The sequence below is a fragment of the Harpia harpyja genome, chromosome 1 (assembly GCF_026419915.1).
Source record: "Harpia harpyja isolate bHarHar1 chromosome 1, bHarHar1 primary haplotype, whole genome shotgun sequence".
Lineage (NCBI taxonomy): Eukaryota > Metazoa > Chordata > Aves > Accipitriformes > Accipitridae > Harpia > Harpia harpyja.
Genome location: NC_068940.1, coordinates 50,774,884 through 50,791,160, shown reverse-complemented (window position 1 = coordinate 50,791,160; position 16,277 = coordinate 50,774,884). Strand labels below are relative to the sequence as shown.

The following is a 16,277-nucleotide window of genomic DNA, read 5'->3' as shown; positions in this document are numbered from 1 at the left end:
CGTTATTTCCAGGGGAAGAGTATTGGAGCTCTGTGTCTCCTTTAGGGAAAAAGCACAAGCAAACACTTCCATAACATCCTACAGCAATGTCCTTCTTCCACCTGTTAATAATGTTGCCAATATTTACTGCTGCTTCCTTTTTCACTGTTGTGGTTTCCAGGCTTTCAGGTAATGCATCATCAGTACGCTTCTTTACAGTTCCTTGGAAAAAGGAGTTGCAGAAAAGGTCTCCTTTCATTCAGATGTATCAGGTTTTAATCATATGGTGAGATCTTTAAACCATGTTAGATCATTCCAGATTCCTAAATAAGCAATAAGCTGGTATATGAAAATGTTACATTGCTTCCCCCCCCCCCCCACTCCCCCAATTCCCTGTTACTGAAAGGAAGAAGTGGACTAAATGTAGGGAGAAATACAGAGAAACAAGGAGTAAACAGAACAACATATTTTACAGGAGTGAGTTCATAAGGGCTATTTAGATGAAGTAATTGCTACTGTGATAAACATGGTGAAAAATCCTAGACAGCCCACAGGTTTTTCTGTTAATGTTGAAGAAGCTATGAAGTGTGAGAGAGTGATAATGTCATACAGCATGACTTAGCTGAAATGCAGAAGGCGTAGTTAGGCAGTGACAGCTGGGAATTTGAAATTTATGATTTGGATATCCAATGACTTTCTGAAGCAGGGGGTTTAGAGTATTTTCTAGTCACTGGCAATATATGGAGGCAGTAACCACGTAAGACTGTTCTCAGGGCAGACATGTTCGTGTAGCATATGTTGAAGCATGTAAGGTGAGAAGTGCATTTTTATAAGTGAAAAAAAATTTGTTCACAGCAAAATTGGGATACTTTTATGCATCTTTCTCCAAATCGGATGTCTGCTCTTCAATCTTTTCAGGCCAAGAGTCACAGTTAACAAGAAGAGTACCATGAGAAAGCAAAGTCCTATGAAAAGTATTCTTGTAGTTTAATGCTTTCTGGTATATTTCTCATTTAGTCTTAGGCAATACTGTGATTTATTTATGAGCTGTTTATACAGCACCTGTGTTAAAATTATAGAAGCTTAGTAACATCTTCCAACTGATAAAACTGTCTTTTTTACTAAATTGGATGCCTTCAAGCTTTTGGGTCAAAGGAAAGCTTAAATGGTCAGCAGGATGGTGTTAAAAAATAATCAGCAATTAAACAAAAACCCCAAACACTCCCCCCCCCCTTTCCCCACTGTTAAATACTCTGCTTTTTGTTTCTCAAAGTTATTGTCTTCTGTTTGCAATCTATGCTAAAACATAAAAATCAAATATATATGAATGAACTACTTTCAGGCTTCTGTTTCATCGCAATTTTTATGGCTACACAGCAGTGATTTTTACTGGATTCATAAAATAATCAGAGCCAGTTTTATGTTCTAGGAATTAGAATTCTGTCATCAAAAGCATGTCTGAACAGCTAATAACCTTGTCATTAATTAATCCTGTTGCAGTATTTGTATTTTATCACCTCACGAGTTGAAGTCTCCCTGTGCCTTCAATACAGAAAGCATTTTGTAAATTTTCATTATTAAATATGAGAGTCAGATTGTGGTGCTTTTCTTCGCAGGGAGTGCATGCATCTTGGTTTTGGCGACTTGCAGAGCTTCTTATGGTGTGATGCTTTATTTACTGTGAAGAAAGCTATCACAATTCGTTCCTGAGTAAAGAGGGATGGCAAGGCTTTTCAGTTGAATGACGCTAATGCAGATAAACTGCAGTGATTAGAAGCATGTTATAAATACAATTAAACTGTTATATAGTTAAATGCTCCATGCTAGTCAATATTGAGTTCAATGGGAAGTTTTACTGGGGAGCAGACTTTGGTGTTGATGCTTTCATGTGAAATAGGTATAGCATGATGCGCTTTTGGAGAATACGCCTACTTTGTGCTTTTTGGGTGTTTGTGCCATTGAACTTAATTTGAAATGCTTTGCCTTCGGTTGCACAAAAGTAAATAGTAACTTGTGGTGGTTCAAACTGAACTTTAAGGTTTTTCCATTTTCAAGTGACTATTTCATTTCTAAATACATTGCCATTGGCATAACATTTAGAATGGTTTGAATGAGCTTGCTTAATGTATTATGAAGTATTTGTCATGGAGTCAGAAATGTTTATGGTGTCATAAAAGCTTTAGGAGAAACACATCAAATAAATTGGTCCACTCTAAAGGCTCGCTATGGATTTTAATGTAAGCCCAGGAAACGTCTGATAGCTTTATAATTTGTGTACTTTATAAGCCATGAAATCTGAAGTGAGGAGGTCTGACTTTCATGCTTTTGGTTTTTATTACTTTAAGAAAAATTCAGACCTTTCTCCTACCACCAAAAAAAAAAAGAGAATTGTGAGCATAGATCTAAAAGGAAAGCATAATGAATAACTTAGGGCATCTTAAAGTGCTGTATTTCATAACACATACTACTGTGAGGAAAATAATAACAAGACCATGTTTGATTCGGGTATGATTTTTGGGGAAGCTTTAATTCATAGAAAACAAGTCTAAATTGGAAAATGCATTGTATTTGCCAGCTTTGTGTATCTCAATATGCTCTTCCACTATGGTATAGCAATCTGTTCTGCATCTGAGCAGCAAAATGGAGTGGTCGCTAGTGACAAGAACTGTGGCAAGCAGCATAAGAATCCTTTTAGATGCCGAAGACAATGAATTATTACTGATGGATAATGTAACTTTTGTTGAATCTGTGTATTGATGAAAATGACAGTGTTTGAAAGAAGTCCTTGAATGACCTGCTTCGTGAAGTAACCATCTCAAAATCAGAGACTGAGATAAAGGAGTGGTGGGGTAAGGGGCGTAATGGAGGGTTAGCGGCCGTAGGACTGCTTGTAACGTGAAATCAGGTTATGGGGTATCAGAAGTAGGAGGACAGCAAAGGGAGGGAGGACTTTCAGGAGATATTCCCTGAAGATTAAGTAATTGCAGTTTTGGATCGCCCAGAGAAAATATATAGATGTGTAGCCTCTTTTCAGTATCATTTGTTTTGTGATTTAAAAAAAAAAAAATCCTTATGCATGCGATGTGATCCCTCTCTTTGCATGGAGGATCAGGACAAAGTGACTACTCCTCTGCAGTCACACTTGATCTCCTGTAACCTCAGATTTGAGGAACTGTAAATGATCTATGTCTTCTGAATTTTGCTGTTGCGGAATTGCTCCTCTCTGCCACCTACCTGGCAGAAGAGAAAGGAAGATAACAGAATTGTTGCCAAGGTCTGAGGGGAGCTACACAGCAGCATGCACTACTTCTTAGCCTGGCTTACAGTCAGGGCATGAAGCTGGTGGGTGAGTCCTGGGGAGGCATGCAAGACTGTGGGCTCTGTAATATGTAGCCAGTTCTTCTATGAGAATAAACTGGTTTCTATCCTTAATAGCTCTTGTCTTGGCATGCCAGTAACCTCAGAAATTAGTCAGGTATTTACTGAAATAGCATAATGTGCCCTGTGACTACATAAATTCACACCTTTCTGTAAAGGGCTTTGTATTAATGGAGAAGGACTGGTAGAAAAGAGCAGACTGAGACACAAATCTTGATGCAGCATTTTGGCTGCTTGTGGTTATGCTACCAGTAACCATATAGCCATAGTTGTTGGGCTGTGGTTTCTGCAGACATCTTGTCCACTCATTCATTCGTTGTGATCATTTCCGCAATGCAGGAGGAAGATGCGGCAAGCACCTACCTCTTTCAAAGCCCACGTGTTTCTTTGATGTTTGTTACTCCTCAGGGTTTTTTTTCAGGAAGGGGAACAGAGAACACAATTTGTACTCACAAAGGCTAATTATAGTTTTTCCTCTACAGATAATTTCTTGAAGGGCTGTATGTTCAAATAATTGCTGCTAACTAAGTCTTTTCTACATTACAGTTAATGTTCAACATCCAGGCAATGAAAGTCTAAATGTAGATTCTTTTGGCACCTATTCCTGTTTGTGTTTGTTTAATAACATACACTGGTGTCATGTCTCTATTAATGTTGTCAGGCACTTCAAAGCCATCTGTAATAAAACTGCATCAGTATAGGAGCATGTCAGAAAACAAGACAGTAAAATATCGGCACTTCTTAACAAAACATTTTGATTAAACAGCACAATTACAATATGTAGAAAAATGAGATCAGTTCTGATTACTTCAGTACTTTGAGAGCAACTGCAGTGATACCCGAGTCTTTGACTTGCCTAAAAAAATGCCAGCAGACTGAGCAATTCGGTTGTGTATTACAAGCGAATTCCATGGCATGGGAATGCGTTTGCTAAATTTGCATTGACTCAAGATCATAACAAAGGAGAAGCATAAGTGACCCAAGTACTTCTGATGCATATTTATACGTTCCCCTGGAATGTATCATTTATTACCTATACTCGGTGGTTGGAATGAGGCTGGCAGATGATGGTGTAACATACGAGCGTGCCTCAGAACATGAGCTGCATGTACAAGCAATTTCAATGGCTATTCACTGCCAGACAGATGATTTTAATAAAAGGAATTCAGAGGCTCCATTTTTGACTTCTGATGGTTTATTTTAGGGCTAGTAACTTGAAGTGCTATTGTTATTAAGCACTGTAAAATTGGAAAATGGAGATAATTTCAAGTAGCCTTACAATCTCAGCAGAGAAAATAAAAAAATATGGAGGGGAGCTAGTGTTACATTCTTCTGGCAACAGTAGGGTGTGTGAAGTAAAGCACACTGAAGTTAGGAGACTTACTGCATCCTTAGGTGATACATACAAACAAGGGATCTTCCTTAAAACCAGTCCATAGCCCTGACTTAAAGGTTGCTGAAAGCACAGGAAGTTAAATATTAGAAGAATTCATTGCAGTCCTAATATAAATTCTTTTCTTGTTTTGTTTCTCTGTGTATATATTTCAAGCAGTCTCTAGCATGAATGTCTCTGCCCCTTTCCTGGCTGTGTCCATGCATGCATCAGTTGTCTCTGTTCTGCTCCTTACACCATCTGACCATTCTTCATACTGGGCCTTCGCTTTTGTATGTTGTGCCCCTTGTGTGAACTTCCCTTTGTTATGCTGACCCTTTTGACTTTTCTTGTTTTTTCATCATTTGCTCACATTTCCCAGCTTTTTTTCTTGCCTCTGTCTACATCAGTTGCTTGCCCCTGTTTGAAATGGCTGAAAACTTTGATTTATTCATCATATAGTACTGCACTTTTAAAAATAACTTAATTCTGTAGATATTTGGACAGTCAGTTTATAATAAAACGTGTTATATAAAGCATACTATCATTAGTCAAAATATGCCAGCTCCCAGATCTCTTGGACTTTGTTTTGGTATCTCTTAAGGAGGGAATGCCAAAACAGCCCAGATGGCATCTCTGAAACAAAAGGTGTTGTGGTGGAATCTAGAAGACCTTGTGCTTTTGAACTTCTTTGTGTATGCAGCTCATATCAGTGTACCTGGGTCCATTTGGGGCCTTCAGTCAAATTCAATAGCTCCATAGAATCGTGTGTATGTTTGCTGCTCCTGGAAAATGTTGTGTCCTGAACTCTCTGTCTATTTACATAGATTTTTTTTTTCTTGGATTAGTAATATTTTCAATAAATTTCATATTTGTCAGTTGCTTAGAAACAAAGCGTAATGGAAATGACACAAAATTAAATGCCTTTGACAGTGTGGTTGTTGTCAAAGACTTTTTACACATTGGCTCTCTGACCTTTCAGATGGACTGCTGTCTGTGGTGTGAGCAGGAGATCCTAACAGCTAGCGTAGCACCTAATGCATTACACTGGATGCAGTTTACTGTATTACTGGGTTGTGCAATGAAAAGAGGAAAAAAATAGGTGGAGTTCTCATACAGAGAATTATTTCGTATTTCATGTCTGTACATTTGTTGGATAAGCTTGGAAACTGCACCAAAAGCTGAAGGTTACATATTCTTGTCATAGCTTTGATTATAATGATTGTGTAGCCATAGATCCTTGTCAAAAGTGGAGGAGACTGATTGTAGAGATAGTTACTAAGACATCTAGCTGTCTACGTTTGAGGACCTATACTAAATACATAATCCATTTTTGTGAAATACATATATAGAAGCTCCTTGTAAAGACTGGGAAGTAAAGGAACTGTTGGCTGAAATTTCTCACTGAAGTGGAAGGCTGATGTGTTTGAAGGAGCATGGTTTGCTGCCATCATATGAAAGTTGAAATTTATTTTTTCCTGGAAATCTAATCTTTTTTTTTTTTCTACGTTTTGTTGTGTGTGTGTGTGCGTGCGCGCGGTTTTTGTTGCTCAGCGATAGCAGGAGAAGCGCTTGTATTCAGCTGCTAATTACAGATTTAATTCAGTTGTTTTCAGTAATCTCATTGCCATTAGTGCCTAGTTCTCTAACTGCCCACTGTACTGTCAGTTTATTATGAAAGTAACATTCTGAGTATTTCAAAACTTAATAAAGAAATGATGGCAGCAGTCTGAACAGATGATGTATAGTAGTTATGAACTGATTTTTTTTTTTTTAATGGGTTAATATCCAGACTGGTGGACAGTCATCTCAGTTACCTCTCAAGCAGCACGGAGTTGAAGAAATCTCTCACCAGTTAAAGCAAAATTCTGTGTTGTGTGGAGTCATTCCATGTTTTAGAGGGATGCCATACTAACAAGTCATTTATTCCACAAATCATGGTGCCAATACTCTCTTCAATGTACTTGGTGATAATTGAATTCTTGAGTTCAGTTGTTTGCTAAGGAGGTGATTTGTGATTTTTAAAAGCATCTGTGTAAATGTCTGTAGTAGCACAGACTTGGAACGCAGTGAGATGGGCTTGGTTTGGGTTTTGTTTTGGTTTTTTTTTTTTCCACGTAACCTAGGTTTAAGTCAACTGAAGGAAAGCTCTTGCTTTTATTGACTTAATTCTCTAGTCTTAATCCTTGCAAATAAAGGTGTGAAAATGTTAGTCCATATAACCCTATTGCTGCAACTCGGAGAAATATGCAACTGGATTCTCTTTCTGTAGCAGAAAGGTGGTATCTCTAGAAGATCCTTCCAAAATGCATCCACATATTTTGTGGTCTCTGAAGTTTAAGATACAACATTTGTATTTCTGAGTAAGACTAAGTTGGTGTGTTTCCAAATGACTGTATTACCGGTCTGCTGCTAAACTGCCTTTCTAATGCACTGGATAGGAGAACTAGATTGCATTTGGAAGATAGACAGGCAAAATGCTTGTTTTCAGCTTTCTGCTGAATTCAGACATTGGAACAGGTGAAATCCTGTTATGTGGTAAGGGAAGCTGCTATAAAAGTAACGTTGCTTTGTGTTCTTCAGCCCGCCAGAATGACTGTAGATGCAAAATGCAGTCTTGATCCCCACTCTTGTGCTCACTAGTGTCAGCTAAATGAAAAGAAACTGTATTGTTGAAAACTTATTTTTTGCTGGCATTCCAGTAAAGACAAGGTGTGGGAAAAACAAACAAACAAGAAACCCCCCAAGCTTAAGATGAGGAGATGACGACCCTGGGCTAATACTGTGAGTAAGAGTACCTGGCTGTGCAGGAGAGCTTCCTTCACTGATGCCTAGTTGTGAAGTGTGTGTATGGGGAAAAAGTCTGGCGTGGTAATGGGCCAGTGGAGACCTGTTCCTCTCTGCCATGCACAGGCTATAGGTGATGGCTGTGGTAGTTGTAAAATGCCTGTTTACTTCAAGAAACAAAAAGAGACCCTTTTATAAATGGCTAACTGATCTGCGGCGAGAGAGGATGCATTTGCTGAGTCACTAGCAGAAAAACAGGGCCTTTTAAAGTATTTTGTGGTACAGACAGTGAATACCGTGACAGGTTTTTTTTCAGGAAGCGGACAGATTTTCAGTCCTTCCAAGTGCCTGTCTGAGGTTATTTGGATAATTTGGGGTTATTCTTTTCCAGTGAAAGCTCTTAAAAATGTTTATGTCTTAAAAATGGGCCTTTCTGACAGTGGGAATAGCTACAAATTCAAATGCTACAGATAGTACCAGTTGGTGAGCTGTATGCCATACCAATATCCTCACAAAAACCAGCTTTCCCAAAAAATGCGTTTTCCAAAAAGCAAAGACAGATAAATGGGCATGTTGTGAGTGAGTAGCATGAAACAGTTTTAAGAGGGGAATGGTCTACCATGAGACAGTAACTCGGAGAAAGGTATTAGAGAAAGTTATTAGAGCAATAGAAATCCCTATTGTTCCATTTTTTATTTTTATTTCTTCTTAACATTCTCCAGCACTGAATTTCCCTTCCTCACGCTCAGCTGTACGAAGTGTGGATGGCCCTTGGGAAGGAGAATAGGCAGCTAGCCATCTCTCATCAGTGCAAAACTTTTTAACAAAGATTCATTTGGGGAGTGAATAGAGGAAGAAAACAAAATGAAAGGAATTGTTTTTAAGCGAAAAATGCACTTTCAGCATCATTGGCGCTCCCCAATGAAAAGTAAGCTGTCCAACCACTAACTGTGGCGATCCGAACTATGTCTGTACAATATGTTGGCAGTTGTACTACGTGGTAGACAGTGAAGATAAAACCCATGGTATAAATGAATATTCAAGCGCTGGCAGTGAATTGTAACTTGGGTAATGAAAGCAGACTTGAAGTGAAATGGAGCTGATTGTCCTTACTGATTGCCTTGTTCAGTTTGCATTGATGCTCTATCACATACTTTAATGGGTATACAGCTGATGTACTCCAGCCTCAAGATACCCCAGAGAAATACTCCTGTGTAAGTGAAATATAAAAAGGTGGTTTGGGAAGTGTAGGCACTGCTAATCAGGCTAGTGGAAGAAATAGGAAGAATAGTAGTCCACTTTCAATATTGTGTTTGTTGTAAATAACTCAAATGCCATCACTTTAGTATTTAGATGCTGATATGACTACCTATTTTTCCCTGTGTTTATTGTCAGTGTTATGATGGAGGCTTGCGTGCTGCTTATTTCTCAGTTCATTTCTTTTAGGAAATAATCTGAGCCATTATTATAAATTACTTGTAAGTGCTATTTCAGTCTAATTAGATTTGTGACAAAATGGATCCTGTAGACAGAATTTTGCATAAATAAAAGCATTTATCTTGCTCTTTTGCTTTCCTACCTACTATCTTGTAGTAGTAGTAGTAGTAATTCCTAAACCAGTTTGATCCAGAGGCTACATTTAATTGTAAAGTGCTTCAGGAGGTCATACAAAAGACGCACGGAGGGTTTTTTCTGATGATTATTACTATTGTTAAAAATGCTGAACTTCTAGGTTTCTTGTTACATGCCCTATATCTTCATGTATAGACAAAAAATATTTTTAAATATGCTTACAGTTTCGTTCGTGGTTCCTTTTCATACACACATGTTCTCGCTACCTGCCACAAAAGTGTCTGGGGTTAAAGGGAGCACTGGAGAATGGAAGATGCTGGAGAATGATGGCCATGTACCTGGGGAAGGGGATGCTGGCTACCCTTCTGGCTCTTGTTTTGACCAAATTCATGACTCACTTAACCTCTGTATTCCTCAGTGTCCTCATCTGGAAGAAAATACTTTTTGTATGTACGTTCCCCAAATGTGTTTTTTTCTCCTTAATTAGAGATTATGGCATTCTAGAGTCTTTTATAATAAAGAGGCTCTCTAGGAGTATATACTGTGCCTCTGTTGTGCTAATATTGGCAGATACAATCAAGTTTGGTACCTTCACAAGTTAGCTTAATCACAGTTATTATTTGTGTGTAGTCCTTCAATCCACAGCAAATATGAAGCCACTCACTTTCCTGTTGCTGCTGTTACTCTGCTGTCAGTGTTGGGTATTACTGCCTTTATTTATTGATTCTTTTCCAGACAAATCATGCAATAACATGTTTCTGGTAGTTTTAGTGGGTGATAATGTTGAAGAATTTGAACAGGTACAAGATAAACAGAATTTGAAAAATAAAGTAACCGTATGTTAAAAAAGAAAAAAAAAAAGAAAAAAGTCACAACTGTGTTAAAATTTAAGAATTTTAGTACCTGAGGCAAAGCTTGAAAGAATTGATAAGTTTCTTTCAGCTGGTTTATTTTACATTCTAGATCTAGAAATATGTGCTTACGTATACCACATATTCAGGGTTAGGCCTTGCCAGGGTAGTTGTTCAAACAATGTTGTTTTTTTAAACACTGATGATGTGTACAAGTAAAAAGAATGTATCCACAGATGCCCGATTTAAGTGTTGCACACAGCTTTCACTTAATTAGGTAGATTTTTATTTTGCAGGTCTAAGTTTAATAGACAAAACAGTTTGAGGGGGAAGCTTTTGAAAGAGTTACAAAGTAGACATGACCGGTTTTGTTATAGGCATGTGAATTCCCCTCTTGTGCCTTTATCTTCACTTTGTGTAGAATGTTTATAAAAGGTCATCCGTCTTTAATAAACAATAATTATTTATAATTCCTTATGCTAAGTTCCATTCAATGTTTCAAAAATACTAGTTTTCCTGATACAGCTCTGATTCTAACATAATTACTATTTAAAATGAATCCTTTATTTATGTGTTTCATTGTTAGAATATAAATATTTTTCTAAACAGCTTTTTAAGTGTATCATGAAAATGTATGATATTGTAATGATTGTGTAGGTATACATAGGAATTTAATCACCTTTTACATCTCTGGATTTTGTAACTTTTATCTTGAGACTCTTCACATTAGAATCTGTTATTTCTCACTTGACAGGGTTTTTCTGGAGGCTGGCATACAGAAGGGGCTTAAAAACAGACACTGTCTGGTTTGCTGGGCTCTGTATGTGTGAGAGGTCCTGGCTTTTACCTTTAAAGCTTCCACTGACTTCTGTGGCATCACAGTTTCACTCTTGGATGTGTCCTGGACATCACTGAAGTTTGTGTACTGACATAACCCATTCTCCGTGTCACTGGCTTGTACACATGGGTGCTACTTGAATCAGTAGCTTCTGGATAAAAATATAATTTTGCTTTTTTCTCATTAAAGCATTTACTAGTCCTCATATAACTGTTCTATGCCATTAGTTTTTGGCTTTTTTACAGTCTTTCTCCATGCTGCTGTAGGTTCATTTGGAGGAGTAGTTTTGACTGCTGTGCAGCAGGTACCTTCCTTTGTGCCAGAGATTGCATCCCTGGTTATCCAAGGAGGTACCAGCCATGGATGAGCGGCTGGGACAAGTGTGTTAATTGCTTTTCCAATTTTGTTCTCAACATAAAAGAAGGGTTTAATTTAAAACAGGTGTTATCCTTTTTCTTTTCCAGCTGCCCTGGAGCATTGTGCCTTTCCTGGTCTCCAAGTTTTCTCTTACTACTGGAAATTTTGCAGTTTTCTGCTTGCTGAAGCTAGCTGTAGCCAGTATTTGTCTTTTTGTTTTTAGTAACACCCTGGTTCTCTGCCTTTGAGTTCCTTTGAATTTTCTGATATTTCTGATGTCATGAGATTACCCATTTCCCAAGCCTCTGTGAACCACGGAACACCCCTATGCCTGTTCTGTCTTCCCTGTCTGTGCAAGAGCAGCTTCCCTATTATACAGAGTTCTTTGTTCGCTTCTTTAATAGTTTCTTATGTTGTCGAAAATGTGTAATGCCTTTTAAATTTTGCAAAAACCAGATGGCTAGAGGCATAAAGTCCAAAGCCAGATTTGGTAATAAAATAAGCCTGTGGCAGCAGTAAAACATTAATGTATTTAGTATTAATTTGCTCTTTGAAAGGTATGATTGCCTGATAAAACCTTTTATATCAGGCAGTAGAGCCGAAAGACAATGTTTTCTTACTATGGTGAAGTATAGATTGAGTTACGGACTGTTGTGTTGGTTTTCTGATTGTCTGATGAGAACATATATCCATTGTCTGAGCAATTAAAAGTACACTTGCATTCAGTAAACTTACATGTAGAGTGAGTGAGAAGCATAAATTGTCTTCCATGTGTATCACTATTTAGTCTGCATGTGTGTTTCTTTAGGACTTAATGCTGTAGAAAACTTAGCAGATCAGACCTAAAACAGTTGTGAATGTTTTAGTGTTAAATTATGCATGTGTGTCAGTGGTTATGGGACGTCACTACCCATTTGTCCCCAGTAGGATGATACTCAGCTGACATTAGCTTCTACAGAACCATGTGAAAATAGATACGACTGCCATCATTGTCCACTGACTTGTTTTGCCTTATTTTACTCATGCCCAGATTCCTTGTATGTATACACACGTATGTATATACGATGCTCAGCTGTACTTCGCTGCAACTGAATTTTTGCATTTGCTGTGGTCGTGAACAGTAAACTAGAGCGAAGATAGAAGGAAGGAATAAAAATGATTAGGTTAAATTTAACCAGGTAAACTAATGGCATTTCTTGTTCTTAAAAATCACATGTACACACCAGTTACATACATGTGTAGTATGGTGTTTGCCAAAAAAAGAAAACAAAAAATCAGTATTGTAATATCACTTTCCATTTAAAAAAGAAGGGCCCTAGTCAGGTTCTTTTGTTTCTTTATTTTCTGAAGATAGTCAGGCAAGGGCTCCGAAGTATCACATAAATATTTGGCAGTTTCACCAAAATGGGGCAGTAAGAAGTGTCCACAAACATGTGTTTCGGTAGAGAAAGAGGTCTGTAAGTTTTATGGTACATCCCTGAGATCAGACTTCCCCAAGAGACAGTACATAGATGAAAAGCAAATTGACGCCCTTCAGTTCCTATAGAATCTCCTAAAGGACCAAGAAAACGAAAATGTGGTAGTTGTAAGGCTTTTTACCATCCCCAGTTCACATCTGGAACTAATATAATATAGGAGCAAACCCAGAAACAATGAAAGAAAGCTCCAACCTGAGATACTCTCCTGGGAGGTAATTTTGAGTTTGGAACATACTCAGAGAAGTGCTTGGCAGAGGAACTAAAGGCCATTGAAAGAAGTTTTATGTTGTGTCTCTTGAAACAGAAATAAATTTAATGTACTTAAATTATCCCTTCAGACCTCAGGCTCTGTATTACTATGTAATTCTTTCCTTTTTTGTTTTCTCTCTCTCCTTTTTTTTTTCTTTTCTTTTCTTTTTTTTTTTTTTTTTTTCTTTCCCTTGTCTGAATTACCAGAGATCCCAACTAGGTATATGAAATTCATTCCTGTACAGTACTGGTTCATGTACTTGGATTGATATAAATATTTAACATATTAAGTCAACAAGCTTTTTTCATAAGAGATTATAAAAACTGAAGAAGTGGATGTAAAAGAAAATTATGTGGATATTTTTAGTGTCAGATAATTTGAAAAAGTTGTTTAAATGCTTTGTCAGGTTTTGGTTAGTTTTGTCAGGTCTCTCACACAAACTGTTTTGTGTTTGGACTTAAATGAGAAGAGCTTTGATTTAAGTAGAAGGTGACAGAGTATTTTCAGTATAGAAGAAAGTAAGCTGATCTCGAGGCCCCTAATAGTTTGTATAATACATAGGTGGAATTAGAGCCAGCAGCCACGCAGGACTGTGGTGTGGGAGGGTTGGAACAGTAGCTTTGCCAATCACAACTTCAGCTGAAATACTGCTAATTCTGCTGTGGCAAGGAGTCAGTGCAGTCTGATATTTGAATCAATTGTTACAAGATACTAAATGTTCACATGTTGAGAAAATTATTTCCACTGAAATTGAAACAGGTTTCTCCTATTGCATTTGAACCCTTGGCAACCCCCAAAAAGTGGCTATCCAGAAGTTAAACACTTGAGATATCTTTCTTACAGTACAGACGATAATAGTAAGGCATCTGATAATGAAAGGAAGGGAAAGAATATCCTCTAGAGGAGGTCTTCTAGTAGTGTGTGTACTACAGCAGTATGCAAGCCATCTTACAGTGCTGTATGAATGATGCTTGGACAGCCAAGTGTTTTGCCCTTCTCCAGGGAGTAGCCTATTAGCTGTTACGATGCCAGTGGTGGTACTGACCAAAAATATGGGAACTGCCTCTCTTAATTACCCCTGCTCTGTCTGAGACTTCATGCTTCAGAAGTTTTTGTACTGAGAAGCCCTTTGAGAAAAAGTCTTAGAAATTGTTTTAGAAGACTGATTCTAGCCTCCCTAATTGAATATACGTAAGAGTTATATTTTGCAGTTGTGCCTAGAGTTTAAAGCCAAGATCAGAGGCTTATTAAACTCTTCCCTTTTTAGTCCCACACACTGAAAAAAGGGTCCTTTACATTGAACAGGCATAGGTGGGAGGCAGATGGAAAAACAGAGGCAGAGATCCACGTTCATGCAGCCAAACAGAGCATGGGAGGCAGATACATTTGTAGCATCAGTGGTTTTTTTCATGAAGGTAAGTCACATTCTTCCTAATGGTGAGTGAGAAAGCATTTCCCAATGAATGTATGTCTTCAAATTGATACTTTTATCATGATATTGATGAACCTAAACTTAGTTAATTGATTTGTGGAAAGTTACAGGAGTAAGAAGACCTTTTGAAACTTATGTTTTACTTTGTGTTTTCTTTCCTGGTTTGGTTTTTTTAAATACTGCCCAGTATTCTTGTCAATAATCTTAACTCTGTATATCATAAGATGACAAGAGTATTTTTAGGCAGCCATGTAAATTGCAAACTAATGTGTCCCATTTATGCATGTGCAATGTACTGAAATGTCAGATACTTCATTTCTTGGGCTGTCCTAAGTATGAAAATGACTATACACCAGAGCCTTCGGAACAATAATATTCTTGTCGTGCTCTGATTGTAGCCAGAACATGAGACACGCAGGATTTTTGGGTAGAAGACAAGATAGCCAAGAATTGGGCCAACCCTGATGAGTATGAAAACTCATCATAGCACTCTGATCTCACCAGATTCAAGCAGCGTGGATCAGAATCACCCATGGTAGACAGAATATTTACAAGTGTTGGGCTTCTTCACTGTTGGTTTTAAAACCATCATTGAAAAGATCCATCATTGCCTTTCTTCTGCCATGGCTATCCTTTCTTTGATTTCATAAAACTGATGACAAGCCACTTGCAGTGAAAGACACTTGATTCTGTAAAAGTTTGTGGATAGGTAGGTAAGTATTTTGGGACATGTTGGTTTTCTAAAAGTAGAAGTTTTATTGTCAAAGCAAGTATGTTTGAGAGAGATGTTGGTTTTGGTAGAGTAGTATGACTAGAACAGGTTTCATTCAGTTGGCACTCTGAGTCCTGCCTCGTCATTTCATTTGGCGTTGTCAAGCAACTGGTATGGATGCTGGAGGCTGGTTAGTCTGTCTCAGTATTTTTCTGCTCTGTCAGTGCCTTGGTATTTTGATTTTGTGAGGTCTAAATGTTTCCCAGAACAAAGGTTTCCAAGAAAGGAGAAAGACCCTTTGTTGAACCTCACAGCTGAAATTTGGGCAGTTCTATCAGATAATATCTTCTAGGAGACCATTAATCTTTCAAATTCTAACCTTTGGTTGTGTAACAAAAAATGTAACATTAGGCATAAGGTAGCATGCCAGCAGTTAAGTTTGGCAGCCTTTGCACCTGTCTTTGGCCACAGTCATATACAAATGTAAAGAGCCTCAGACCTTTTATTCTTAGATCTCCAGTTAGACTAGAGGCAGGCTAAAACTTGTCTGGATTTAAGATGGTAATGATGCGGATAAGGATTGGGAAAAGTCAGATGAAGAAAAAGAATTAAAAAGAGTGGTAAACTCCCTCTCTATTCCTTGCTCTTCAGAGACACTTCTGAAAGAAAATCAGGTCGGTCTTAGGCTTTTGTGGCTTTGAAATTTGAAGTTCCAGAAAGTAATAGTGTGTTTGGATATTTTTGTAGGAGAAAACAGACAAGGGAAGAGTCTTCCAGGGGCTAGAATTTTCCGCTCTTTTAATAATTGCTCTGTCTGTAAGTGGGTGGGAAACTTGGGGGTGGGGGGGGATCTGCAAAACTTACATATAAACACAAAGGTCTTTGAGCAAGAGATGGTGGGGGTTGGGGGGGGGTTTGCTTGTGGTTTTGGCTTTGAGGTTTTGGGGGTTTTTTTGAGAATGACCTCCAAAGCTACAAATGGTAACGGTTAGTATTTAGAATTGTAGTAGTACTTAAATGGTTGGTCAGGTCCCACTGATTTAACTACTGTGCAGTCTCACAGGCTTTGTCTGTACTGAGAAAGTGAAGAGGGGATGGGAAAGTAATAAACGTGCAAACTGAGTAAACAACATATAGCAGCAAATGTTACAAGATAATGTCTTTTCATATGGCTTATGAAGGTAGGTTAGGCCGTAGACCTCATATCTCTCTCCTGTGGATAAGGAAAGAGAGAACATTGCTTCCATTTAGATTGAATTTGTCCATCTTCA

General features: G+C 38.0%; 1 protein-coding gene across 25 annotated transcripts in view; it reads left to right on the top strand.

Moving 5' to 3' along the window:
- ARPP21 (cAMP regulated phosphoprotein 21) overlaps positions 1-16,277 on the top strand; it is a 206,836-nt gene that overhangs the window by 65,095 nt on the left and 125,464 nt on the right. Inside the window, exon 1 of one of the 25 annotated variants that reach the window (XM_052793246.1) lies at positions 14,257-14,277. The exons of the other annotated variants lie outside the window; for them this stretch is intronic. The gene's annotated coding sequence lies outside the window, so the exon portion shown is untranslated. Of the gene's footprint in view, positions 1-14,256; positions 14,278-16,277 lie in introns of those variants that run through there. 25 annotated transcript variants of the gene reach the window in all.